This window comes from Stegostoma tigrinum, chromosome 13 (genome assembly GCF_030684315.1).
Source record: "Stegostoma tigrinum isolate sSteTig4 chromosome 13, sSteTig4.hap1, whole genome shotgun sequence".
Lineage (NCBI taxonomy): Eukaryota > Metazoa > Chordata > Chondrichthyes > Orectolobiformes > Stegostomatidae > Stegostoma > Stegostoma tigrinum.
In genome coordinates, this window is record NC_081366.1 from 25,599,381 (window position 1) to 25,612,439 (window position 13,059).

The following is a 13,059-nucleotide window of genomic DNA, read 5'->3' on the forward strand; positions in this document are numbered from 1 at the left end:
TTCTGAGCCCACTTCAGCTTGATAATACTCTTCCTATAATTGGGCAACTAGAACTGGATGCAGTATTCCAGAAGAGGCCTCACCAATGTCCTGTGCAACCTCACCATAACGTCCCAACTCCTGTACCCAAAGAAATGACCAATGAAGGCAAGCATGTCAAACACCTTTTGCGGAGAAGCTTGGTTTGGATTGCACATTTCCCCTTGGAATCCTTTTTGCTTTTCTTCAACTGTAACCTTTTTCACCTCACTAACATCATTGTGAATAGTTATTTATTGTCTTATTGCTCTGTGACTATGTTCTACTTCTGCAAATCTTCTACAAGTGGCTTACTGTTTAGTAGGTAAGGTATTCCTTCTTAATTACTGGGGCGCTGCTTGTGTACGATCGGTTTCCTTAGAGTATTGATATTGACCCATAGATCGTCCGTCACGTTGAAAATGCCAAAATAAGCTAAGTACTCCAAATTTCACCCCTGAACTTGGCATTTCTCCTGTCTCTTGTTTACAGGGGTGGAATTGGAGTTCGGTCACATTTCAAGCATGCACAGTTCCCTGAGATGGCTAGTTATTTCACTGACCAGCTGCTTCCACTGAAATCAAATGTTGAACTCACTGGTGTTTTGAACCCAGAGTTTGGAGATTAGTCAATATCACTCTTGTAAGTACATTTGTTTTAGATAACCAGGCTACCCCTTTGGAGTGCTTTGGTATTTCTTTGGGAAAATTTGGAGGTGGTGTTCTGAGTCCTTTGGGGTGTTAAGTACCAGCAATTTCTTGTGGGGAAGATGCATATCAATAATTCTTTCAGAAGTACCTGGCAGATTTTGACATAGTTAACTGTGCATAAATAACATATAAATCCTTTGGAATTGTTCAACCTGTCAAGAGCAGTTGGTATGTGTCAAATGTGGATGAGTGGGATGGCTTTTCTCAGTACAGAGTAGGCTGTAAAACAAAAATTGAAGTAATGGATCCATAGATTTTTCAATGCATCCACGTATACTTCTGGATACTCAATGGGTTGGTATAGCATGTAAAAGTGGAAGGAACTGACAGGAAATGAGTGGGTGTGAGGACTGGAGGAATGTTTTATACGCCTCCCTTTTGGAGAGATTAGGATAACTTTGGATCTGCTCCAAGAATACTTTTGCTGGAGTTAAGGTATTCTTTGATAGTGGTAAAGCTTTGAGTTTGTGAAAAAAAACGTCTTTATGCATAACAGTGTTTAAATCAATATAGTTTGACAACACTATCAGGAAACTGGAAAAATGTTGGAATTAATAAAAGTGCTTCACATTTCAGAGTGCCTGACCATATACAGCCGTTATGAAATTTCTGCTACATACAGATTGCCTAAAACTATTATTTTCACAATATGGATGTTTGTTAACATAAAGCATAAGTTGAAGGAAATTTGAACATCACTGCAATGTGTACCACTAATCACCATGTTCTACAATGAATTCTCATCTCTAGTCATAATTTTATATATGCTATCTGGACTATTGGTCTCCATAAGGTATACCTGCTGCGATAATCCTTCCATTTAGGCTTAGATCTCCAGAGCTTGCTTTGGATACTAACCAAGAGACTTTTGAATTAAACAGGCTACAATTTATGATATGGTAATAATCAAGCACATGTTGGATCGCTGCTAAGACCATGAGGGAAACTTAGACGTTATGTCTGTCTACGTAGATATTCAAGAGTTCCCTTGTCCAAGTCCACGTGGCATTGTCCTATTGGGTGGTGCTTAATCTCTCCTCACCTATAACCTTTCAGAGCCTAATGCCTTATAATAACAATTCAAGGCCTAAAATTATGGATGGATCCAGGCTATAATAAAGTGGAAGAGGGGTTGTGGGTGTGACATTCATGGAGGAGGGGGAGGGGAATTAGCAAAATGGGCAGAGAGGCAGCTCCCCATCTTCTGATGCCAGGCCCCACTGAGTGCCTTTGAACAAGAGACCAACCTACCCCTCACCTCTGGATCCTAAGAGCAACGCTACCTAGAATTTCTCATTCTGTCTCTTCTGCTCACCTCTGTTTCTACAACCCCATCCTCCCACCAACTCAGTTATTCTTCATTTGATATGTCCCAGGTAGAGGTAAAATGCTGTTCCAACGAGTTTACAACTGAAAGCTCTGGATATTTTTGCATGCAGTGGCTGAACTGTTAGGAGATTTTCTAGCTAGTTTAAGACTGAGGCAGTTGTGGCTCTGCAAAGTAATTTTGATAACAAAACAGCCTTTCCCTTCAGAAGCATTCCCTTCTGACTCAAGTAGTAAAACCATTGCTTTCTGAAATCTGAGCAAAAGACTAAGAGGGCTAGAATATGCAAATTCCCAGATTGAAATTTAATGTTGACTTAATTTTTCTATTTTTAAAAGCACACTGATCTGCTCTGCATTGGGATTATTTTTGCTCCATCTGTCTGTTTGGAGCAACTTAAACACTGAGATCAGAAGATCAGCTTCTCTAGCCCAGTGGCATAGAATACAAACTGTGATGAAGGCTGTTTAGTGCCATCAGTACTTCTGTTTGGCTCAATACACTTTAATCTCTTAAAATACAAAATAGTTTTAAAAGTCACATTGAGCTTCAAAGTTTAATGCTTCCAAAGATGCGGTGACTATTTTTAGCTTGTGTGGTGCAAAAAGACAACTGTTGTGGTGGCAGCGGGCTGATTGAGCAAAGAGGAGAAAGAGTTGGCTCACTTTTTAACAATATTTGACACGTAATTTTATTTTGTCATCTCAGTCTCCCTTCTCACTTTATTTGTTTTAGAGGAGATGTCAGTTCTCATTAGCCATTCTTTACCATAAATCAGAACACCCTGGCTATGAACACCCTTGTACATTATTTCCTTTCCCAATTGTCACAGAGTGCTATTTCCACCAGGTCTCTCTGGATAACAGCTCTGAATGCGTACCTTTAGTTGGTGATTTTTCTGTATCTAATTTATCTAACTCTATTCTGTTTTGCAATGCTTAGATATTGTGTGTAAACTACCAGTTGATTTGTAAATATATACACTTCTCATGCAGCTTAAAGTTTTCACACTTTTTTCTCATCACACAGATCCTTCTATCACACAAAATTGTTCTCTGTTGACAAGAATTTCTTTTTGTCACTAAACTTTCTTGTTGAATTCTATTCGCTAAACATTCAGTGAAGGACATGTGAAGAGATCACCCTTTTCTTTCTTTGTTTCCACATAACTATTCAATTTTAAATCTTTACTTTTCCAGCATTGACATTTATAGAAATGCTTTTAGATTCCATTTGTGTTTCTCTCGGGATGGAAGAACTTTTCCCCATTACATCCTTTCATTAACCGATCTGCAAAAATGTTTTCTGAATTTTATGACAGTGACCCTACTACATGGTCCATTAAGATGACAGTATGCAGAATTCAGTTTGAGGATTCAATAGAACAAGGTTTCATGTATCAAATTCAAGGTACATCTTTAAAACTAAGAATCCTGCAATTCTTTGACTTGAATGCTCTCAATATATTGATCTTATCCTATCCATTGCACAGGTTGCAGTAAAATTGCCCACATTACCGACCTGATTAGCTCAGCCAGATTTGTTTATCAACCAGGTGACAAGGACTCCTGTTGTAAACCAGCAATATTGTTTGCAATGTACACCTGTAATTTTCAAAAAGTTTCAAGAAGTTTGTTTTCTGCATTTCTGGCCCTATAACAGAACTTTCTAAAATGCATGGATTCATGGGATAGTAGGAGCTGCAGATGCTGGAGAGTCTGCGATAACAAGGTGTAGAGCTGGATGAACACAGCAGGCCAAGTAGCTTCAGAGGAGCAGGAAAGCTGACGAGAGATCACAGTATTAAAAATACAGAATTTAAAATACAGTTGGAGTGTGAGAAGGTTAAATTCAGTACCTATGTCCTGTGCTTAAACAAAGGAGACTATGATGGGATAGGGAGAAGTTAGCTAAGGTAGAATGGGAGCAAAAACTTTATGGTGGGTCAACTGAGGAACAGTGGAGGACTTTCAAAACAATTTTTCACAGTGCTCAGCAGAAGTATATTCCAATGATAAGGAAAATCTGTAGGAAAAGAGAGAGCCAGCCACGGATGTCTAAGGAAAAAAAGGAAAGTATCAGATTGAAAAAAAATCGCATACAAAAGAGCAAAGAGTAATGGGAAACTAGTAGACTGGGAAATCTTTAAAGGCCAACAGAATGCCACAAAAAAAGTTATAAAGAAAAGTGAGATAGATAATGAGAAATAGATAAACTAGCTCAGAATATAAAAACAGACAGCAAAAGCTTTTATAAATATATAAATCGTAAAAGAGTGGCAAAGGTAAACATTGGTCCTTTAGAGGATGAGAAGGCCAATTTAATAACTGGGAATGAGGAAATAGCCGAGACATTAAACAGCAATTTCCTGTCAGTCTTCACTGTGGAAGACACAAATAACATGCCGAAAACTAATAGCAAGAACATTATAGCAGGTGAGGATCTCAATGCTGCCATTATCACTAACTAGGCAGTGCTGGGCAAGTTATTGGGGCTAAAGGTAGACAAGTCTCCTGGCTCTGATGAAATGCATCCCAGGGTACTAAAAGAGGTGATGGGGGAAATTTCAAATGCACTAGTAATTATTTACCAAAATTCACTGGACTCTGGGACGGTTCCTGCAGATTGGAAAACAGCCAATGTGACGCCGCTGTTTAAAAAAGGAAGTAGACAAAAGCAGGCAACTATAGGCCAAGATAATAAAATGTGAGGCTGGATGAACACAGCAGGCCAAGCAGCATCTCAGGAGCACAAAAGCTGACGTTTCGGGCCTAGACCCTTCATCAGAGAGGGGGATCGGGGGAGGGAACTGGAATAAATAGGGAGAGAGGGGGAGGCGGACCGAAGATGGAGAGTAAAGAAGATAGGTGGAGAGAGTGTAGGTGGGGAGGTAGGGAGGGGATAGGTCAGTCCAGGGAAGACGGACAGGTCAAGGAGGTGGGATGAGGTTAGTAGGTAGATGGGGGTGCGGCTTGGGGTGGGAGGAAGGGTTGGGTGAGAGGAAGAACCGGTTAGGGAGGCAGAGACAGGTACAGTTAATTTTGTTAGTGGGGAAAATGCTTGAATCTATCATTAAGGAAGAAATAGCAAGACATCTGGATATAAATTTTCCCATTGGGAACACCCGGCATGGGTTCATGAAGGATAGGTCATGTTTAACTAATTTGGTGGGATTCTTTGAGGACATTACTTGTGTGGTGGACAATGTGGTACCTGTGAATGTGGTGTATCTGGATTTCCAGGAGACATTTGACAAGGTGCCACACCAAAGGCTGCTACATAAGATAAAGTTGCATAGTATTACAGGTAATGTACTGGCATGAATAGAGGATTGGTTGACCAGTAGAAAGCAAAGAGTAGGGGTAAATGGGTGTTTTTCTGGTTGGCGGCCAGTGGCTAGTGGTGTGCCTCAGGGATCAGTGTTGGGACTTCAATTGTTTACAATTTACATAGATGATTTGGAGTTGAGGACTAAGTGTGGTGTGTCAAAATTTGCAGATGACACTGAGGTGACTGGCAGAGCAAAGTGTGCAGAAGACACTGAAAGTCTGCAGATGAATATAGTGATTGGGCGAAGGTCTGGCAGATGGAGTACAATGTTGATAAATGTAAGGTCATCCATTTTGGTAGGGAAAACAGCAAAATGGACTATGTTTTAAAAGGTAAAAAATTGCAGCACGCTGCTGTGCAGAGGGACTTGGGTGTCCTTGTGCATGAAACGCTGAAGGTAGCATTGCAGGTGCAGCAGGTAATTAAAAAGGCAAATGGAATTTTGTCTGCCATTGCTCGAGGGATAGAGTTTAAAACAGGGAGGCTATGCTGCAGCTCTATAGGGTCCTGGTGAGGCCACACCTGGAGTACTGTGTGCAGATTTGGTCTCCTTACTTGAGAAGGGATAAACTCGCACTGGACAGGGTGCAGAGGAGATTCACTCGGTTGATTCCAGAGTTGAGAGGGTTGGATTATGAGGAGAAACTGAGCCGACTGGGATTATACTCATTGGAATTCAGAAGAATGAGGGGAGATCTTGCAGAAACATATAAGATTATGAAGGGAATAGATAAAGTGGAGGCAGGGAGGTTGTTTCCGCTAGCAGGTGAAACTAGGACAAGAGGGTATCGCCTCAAAATAAAGGGAAGCAGATGTAGGACTGAGGTCAGGAGGAACTTTTTTCCCCAAAGGGTTGTGAATTTGTGGAATTCCCTGCCCAGTGAAGTGGTTGAAGCTAAATCACTGAATGTTTTTAAGGCAAGGCTAGATAAATTTTTGAACAGTAATGGAATAAAGGGGTATGGTGAGCAGGTGGATGAGTGGAGCTGAGTCTCAAAGATCAGCCATGGTCTTATTAAATGGCGGGGCTGGCTCGAGAGGCCAGATGGCCTACTCCTGCTCCTCGTTCTTATGTTCTTATATCCACAGACCCACGTCAGATCGGGGCGGGGGGATGGGGAGAAGAGATGTTGTGATTATAATGGGGTCAGCCAGGTGAACCTCATAAAATATGAATTTCCTGATTAGGGATGTTAATCTGGTACAATCAGGGAGCCCTGTCTGACAGAAATAAACAGGACTGTCAGACATCCTGTTCATTCTGAGTGCTGGCTGTGAGGGAGCTGGATCAGTGTTAAGGACTCACCATGTGTAAATAAAGGGTGACTTGGTGATGGGATACATGTCTCTGGAGTTGTTGCAATCATAAATTGTTTGATTATTGGTCTGATTAAAATGTCCTTAATCTTTTTTTAAAAGGACAAGTGCTTTTGTCACTGTCACAGAATCTTCCACAGACATTACTTACCTTACACAAACTATATCTTTTAATCCATATGTTTTCTGATTCAAGATAATGTTTTATCCTCATCAGTACAGAGACTCATGTTTACCGGAATTATAACTGGATGGTTTTTCAGCCTTGATTTATCTGAAGTTTGTCATATCTCCATTGTAGGCCTGGCATATCTGACTGAATTCTAAAACAATGAGATGTGATAAAAATGAGACTTTAAGAAAATAATTTTAGTATTCCCATGTACTTGAAGAAATATAATATAAATAAACATTTCCTGTTTGCTCAACGGTAATCTAAGGGCTGAAAATTAAACTGATTTTCAGTTTTTCATTTTTGTTCACCCCACTAAATTACAAGTCCTCCAAAACTCAAATGATAAAAACAGAGTATCTCTGATTGTAGCCATTTTGTGTGAAGAATTTTGATTATTTTGAAGCTTCACTGCTCATCAATATTCCTTTTGATGCGAGATTTTGTCACTAAATTCTCCGTGTTTAATAATCTGCTGGGCTCAATGTTTTCAGAACCCCTCTGATGTTGATGAAGCTGACAACAGCACCCTCTGTTGGAACTGTTGGAAACATCATTTGAACAGTTTTAAATTAATGGCCGTACTGTCTAAATTTTGCAGTTTAATTTTCTCAAGTTTGTTCAATTTCATAGGCTATTATATAAGCAGTTGAATGAAGCACATTGTGACTATCAAGATATTGATATTTCTATTCACTGATCACTCAATAACTTGTTACTGCCTTATATGAATTTCTGAACTTTATTACAGTTTGGGTACTTGTGTTAATTACATATTATGACCTTTTCAATTTGGCATGTAGAGCAGTATCTAATAACTTCTCGGTGCTGTCTAACAGAATATCAATCTACTTAAACTTCCCCTTCCTTCAATTAAAAGCCAGCAAGCTTTTATGGTTCATTTGATTTCTCTGTTAATTAATTATAACATCTATCGGTATTGGATATGTACTTTAAGATATGTTACAACCATGATGTGAGGAAATGATGTCTTTGATTTCAGTGTTCATACTGAGTCTGTACGTGATGTGAAGGGGGCATTTTTAATTCCCAAGAATGGTTTAGAATGTAAGAGAAAATGGCAGGGACTGGAAGTACCTGTGTAAATCCTTCAATGTGCCCACTTTTTGCATTAAAGGAGATATATTTGGTCATGTGAGAGCTACCTGTTTGCCTGAGGTAACACATTCATTAGACAGCCAGATCGGGAATTAGCACAGCTGTTAGCATCATTAGTACGTGATAATGAGACAAATTTTCAATTGAATTATACAGGCTTTTGAATTTAGGCTTTATTTACTGACACGCAAATGCACAGGATGCATTCATAGACCATGTAGTGGCAATGACTGTGACATCACTGCAGTGATGTCACAGGACTTGTATACTGGCTTCTTGCCAGACATTTACTTCATGTAAAAGCCTGCTGCCCCTGATATCAATGAAAAACCTGTTGATCCAAAGGAGCATTCAGGAAGAATCTCAATGCCACACACCAACGCTCCTATTGCTCCACTCCCTGGGCAGAGTGACGAAAGCAGCAGTGAGGGGCTGGTCCTGAGGTGGAGATCATGGTCATTGTGATGGTGAAGGGTTATAGTCAGCAGAAGGGTGAAGGAAGCAGACAGTGGGATGGTGAAGGGTGGTCACAGAAGAATAAGAAGAAGGAACAATAGGATAGTAATGAGGCAGTCAGCAGGATGGTAAGGGTGGAGGTCAACTGAAAGTGAAGGGAGTTGCAAAGGTGATAACCAGTGGGGAGGCAAAGTAGCAGTGAAGGGGAGATGGAGGTCAGTGGGTTGTTGAGGTGACAATGTGGAGAGCATTCAGAGGATGGCAAGGGTGCAATGATAAGCGAAGATGAAGCAGCAACAAAGGTGCATTTTCCCCAGTTCCAGTTCCAAATTCCATTCTCAGTGCATCCACAATTACAATAAAATCAATGTCACTGACCTTCTGTGCAAGTGCATTGAATTTTGCAGGTAGAATTTTTCCATTTTCTGTTAAAGTGTTTTGTTGGATCAGATTCAAGTGGCAAACAGCAAAGTAAAATATGGAGAAGTTTCAAAATGAATCACTGTTTCTTGAATGGCCAAAAATGTAGAGCACATTTGAATCTATTGAAAAGATAGCCTGCACTGTTAATCAGGTGTAAATCTTCCATCTACTCCCTTGCCTTTATGTACTCAGTCAGGGTCTGTTGTGACAGCAGTTATGAATCTGATTACTCATGGAATTTTACAGCATTTTCAATGGCTTCCAGCAGATATAATATGACCTCAGCTCATAAAATGGATAATGGATGAGGGAGTGAAGTTAGGATCATAATAGTGATTGGAGTCAGGGTCAGGTGGATCTCATTGACTAGAAGATCCTTGATTGGGTTTGTTAACCTGGCCAACTGATATAAATGGGAGATTCAAAAGGTCTTCTCAGTCTAGGAACTGGCTTTGAGCTGTCTGGTCAGAGCCCATGAACTGTGCACATGTAAATAAAGGGTGACTTGGTGACAGGATACTGGCATCTGTACAGTGGCAATGAGAGAAAACGATGCATACCTGAAAATAGCTCACTTGTAACAGTCGTCTTTGAGTTGAAGTAAACATTCCTGGTAAAACTAAAACAGCTGGTGATAATGGGGGAGAAAGAACCTGGACTGAAACCTTTCTGGACCCGGTGATGCCAGATCACAGTAGAAGATGACACATTATGATGGGGAGAAAGAGTGATTGTCCCGAGCAAAGGACACTACCGGATGCTGGCTGAACTCCACCAGGGTCATGCAGCGGGTTTCCAAAATGAAGATGTTGGCAAGAAGCTATGTCTGATGGCCAGGATTGGATGCCAACATTGCTGCTTTGGTGGGGAAGTGCCCAAAGTGCCAATAAGGGCAAAAACGACAGTCAGCTGCACCCCCACATTTGTGGCAATGGGCATGTAAACTCTGAACTTGGTTGCACATCAACAACGCCAGTCCTTTTATGGGGCCAGTGTTCCTGGTCATTGCGGACACCCATTCAAAGTGTTTGGATGTGCATTGCATTCATTTGACAAACAGAGGGATGATGATTGTAAAGCTGCAAGCATTGTTTGGAATTAGAATTATAAACAGAATTTAGAATTAGCTTTATTGTCACAAGTATTAAAATGAGCATGGTGATACACGTACAAGTCGTCCCTTATGGCACATTCTTAGGTGCAAAGATCCACATTTATAACTTTTTCAGTACTGGTTCTCGGAAAAATAGAGAAGTAAAAAAGTTCAGCACTGCAGACTTTCGGGATAAGTTATAAAATGGAGAAGCATAAAAAGTTTAGAACAATGGTCTTCTGACCCAGTCCATGCTGGCACCCAGTCCAGTCTGCACTGGGCCTTACTTCTGGCCACACTTCACCTCAAGGTTCGTGAGGCCGGGTGATCACTTTGGAATCACTTTGAGACTGGACGTCCAAGTCCAGTCCATGCCACACCAAGAGATCACCACATACTGTCCAAAGATTACCACATGGGCCACCGGGAGGTTGCCATGCCAGACTGGCCACATGCTCATCTGAGCGAGGGAGGTAGTTTAATTCAGGAGACAAAGTTTGGTGTCAGAACCACTGATATAGCCTGGCATGGGTTTGAGATGAGGTCGACATGGTCAACGTGGTCCCATGAAACACAAAATTCTGATAGACGAGACAGTCCTGAATAAACATGGATGCCCTGAGACTGCTTCTTTGCAAACTGGGCAGGACCAAAACATACCTGGCCCCACAGAACAGAAAATGTGGGTTCTCCCCCTCCATCTAGCATTGGAGAAAACTCAGAGTCTGAGATGGAGGCAGCCTCGATACCATTATCACCTGAAGAAGATGAGGAAAATCTCCCAAGATGCTCCGGATACAAGAGACAGGTTATGATTTGGTGGCACTGCGCATGGGATGGAAATATCCCAGGAGAAGCTACAAGAGATAGAACAGGCATATATTCCCAGACTTGGCTGTGGATGGCTGTAGTGATTGGAACCAATGGATCTTATTGACTGTGAGATCCTTGATTGGAGTTGTTAACCCTGGGCCATTCAGAGAGATCTGGCTCCGGCTAACAGGTATAAACTGGAGATTTCGAAGGTCTCCTTGGTCTAGGGATGGGCTTTAAGCTGGCTGGTCAGGGCCAAGTACTGTGCACACATAGATGAAGTGTGACTTTGTGACAGGATACTGGCCTCTGCACAGTTATTTCAGGTGGGAATTGCTAAAGTGATCAGAAAGTTCAACAATATATGTCGACCATTCTCCAACTCAGAAGCACTGAGAGAAAATCTTTTTTGCAAATGGAGGCAGGCTTTTTAATCTGTCCACCCTGGACTTGGCTCAGACCCGCACTCAGCTCAGTGGAATTCTCTATATGGGTTCCTGTAATCTTCCAGCAGTCTGGAGTAGGGATCAGGATGGTAGGAATAGTTCCATCTACTGATTGCCACTGCCAAGCAAATTTGATGCTGCTCATAACTGATTTGACAGTTCCCTATGGTGAATGCTTCAAATGTTGCCCTGGACAGAACATCAAAGTGACCTGTCTTTCTCTGAATGTGCAGGAAATGTTTTATGTTCACCTGAATAGGCAGGCAACAGAACTTCAAATTCAATGTCACATTCAAATTATTACACTTGCAAAAGTGCAATGCACTGACAATGCTGTACTGAACTGTCAGGCTTTGTCAAGTCCGAACAAGTTCAAGCATAACTCTTAATTTCATCTCCCAGAGAGATTCCCACAATTTCCTGCTGACATCCAACATATTAGTAGAATTGGAAGTAAGAAACTTGAACTCAACAGTGAGCCCTTTGGGTAATTCAGAAATGCAGGAAATCAAAAATTTCTTTCAATTTAAAACTGCTAATCACACTAAAAGTTAAAGATAATAGGCTGCATCTTAACTTTCTTCATGGACGGTTTTGTCAAGTTTATTGGAAGGTTTTTGCCATGAGACTGAGTGAGATCTCCCACTGTACCTTACTAGAGTCACCTCAATAATTACCCCCTACCCCACTCCTCTACTCCTATCTTACTGCCAGGAATTCCCAGAACAAGTAACAATTACCAGCATATCCCAGGATTGGCCAACACCCATGGTGCCAGCACTATCATTAAAAATTCTTTGTGTACCTTACAATATTTGTGATGCATAATGCAAACAGGGGAAAGTCGGTGCCTCACTCTGTGCGAACGGACCTGGAGGTCCTGCTGGACAGCATGGGGCAAAGAGGACATCATCTTCTCCCCTTACAAGCAATGCAGCCACAACACGTGATCTTACCATATAGTCTGAGGTTGGCACTCGAATCACTGCAGTCTTGGCTATCTGGAGGAGTGCCCAGTAATGTAAGATGCAGAGCAATGATCTTCTCCACTCTGCCAGAGTAAGTACCACCACTTCCTCTCTGTTACCTTACACTCACTCTATCTCTGCCAATGCAACCAGCACCCACTGTGGCCCACACCCTACTTCCCTTACTACTTTTCTTCATTCACTGTCACCCACGACAACCCTCAACACTGTTCACTCTGCACGCTCTCTGTACTGCCTACACACTTGTTTCCAACACCTCTCAAACTGTACTATAAACAACAGCTAAGCCACTCATGTTATTCTCCCTAACTATCTGACAGTCCCTTATTCCAGGAGGAAAAAGCCCCTAATAGGTTAGATGGAGTTGAGACAAGTGCTACATGGCCTGACTTCAGCTTCTTGCCCTTCATGTGGAGAAAATCCTCACAGTGAATGTTCCCAAGTAGCCTACTGACCGTGACCAAGTCTCTGGACTGGTAGCAGAGGCTACCCTTGACTTACTGAGGCCGGGCCCCCTTACGGAAGGCTATACTCCTTGACTTTACTGAGGATTGCTGACAACTGTGACATGTTTTTGTCTGTGCTAAATAGCAGTACAGCAGTACTGTGAGCTTGGTATCCCTGCCTGAGAAGCAAGGTGCAAAAAAGGCAAGGAAAGGCAAGGCAAGACAAGACAAGGATACTGTGAGCATCTAAGTAAGCTCAGACTGAGTGAGTCCTATGATAGAAAATTAACAGCCAGAGATGCAGCCTGAGGTGCAGTATTGAAGTATTGAAGCGTACTAAGTAGATCAGAGATGTGTCATGAGAATTCTTAGGGGTAGGCACATGTCTGATGCCAGGGTC

The 13,059-nt window shown here is 41.6% G+C and overlaps 1 protein-coding gene across 6 annotated transcripts in view; it reads left to right on the plus strand.

Moving 5' to 3' along the window:
• The window catches only part of atp10b (ATPase phospholipid transporting 10B), a 258,000-nt gene that overhangs the window by 11,654 nt on the left and 233,287 nt on the right, over positions 1–13,059 (plus strand). Inside the window, exon 2 of one of the 6 annotated variants that reach the window (XM_048543004.2) lies at positions 511–660. The exons of 4 other annotated variants lie outside the window; for them this stretch is intronic. The gene's annotated coding sequence lies outside the window, so the exon portion shown is untranslated. Of the gene's footprint in view, positions 1–510; positions 661–13,059 lie in introns of those variants that run through there. One more of the 6 variants, XM_059650617.1, reaches the window with a different exon arrangement.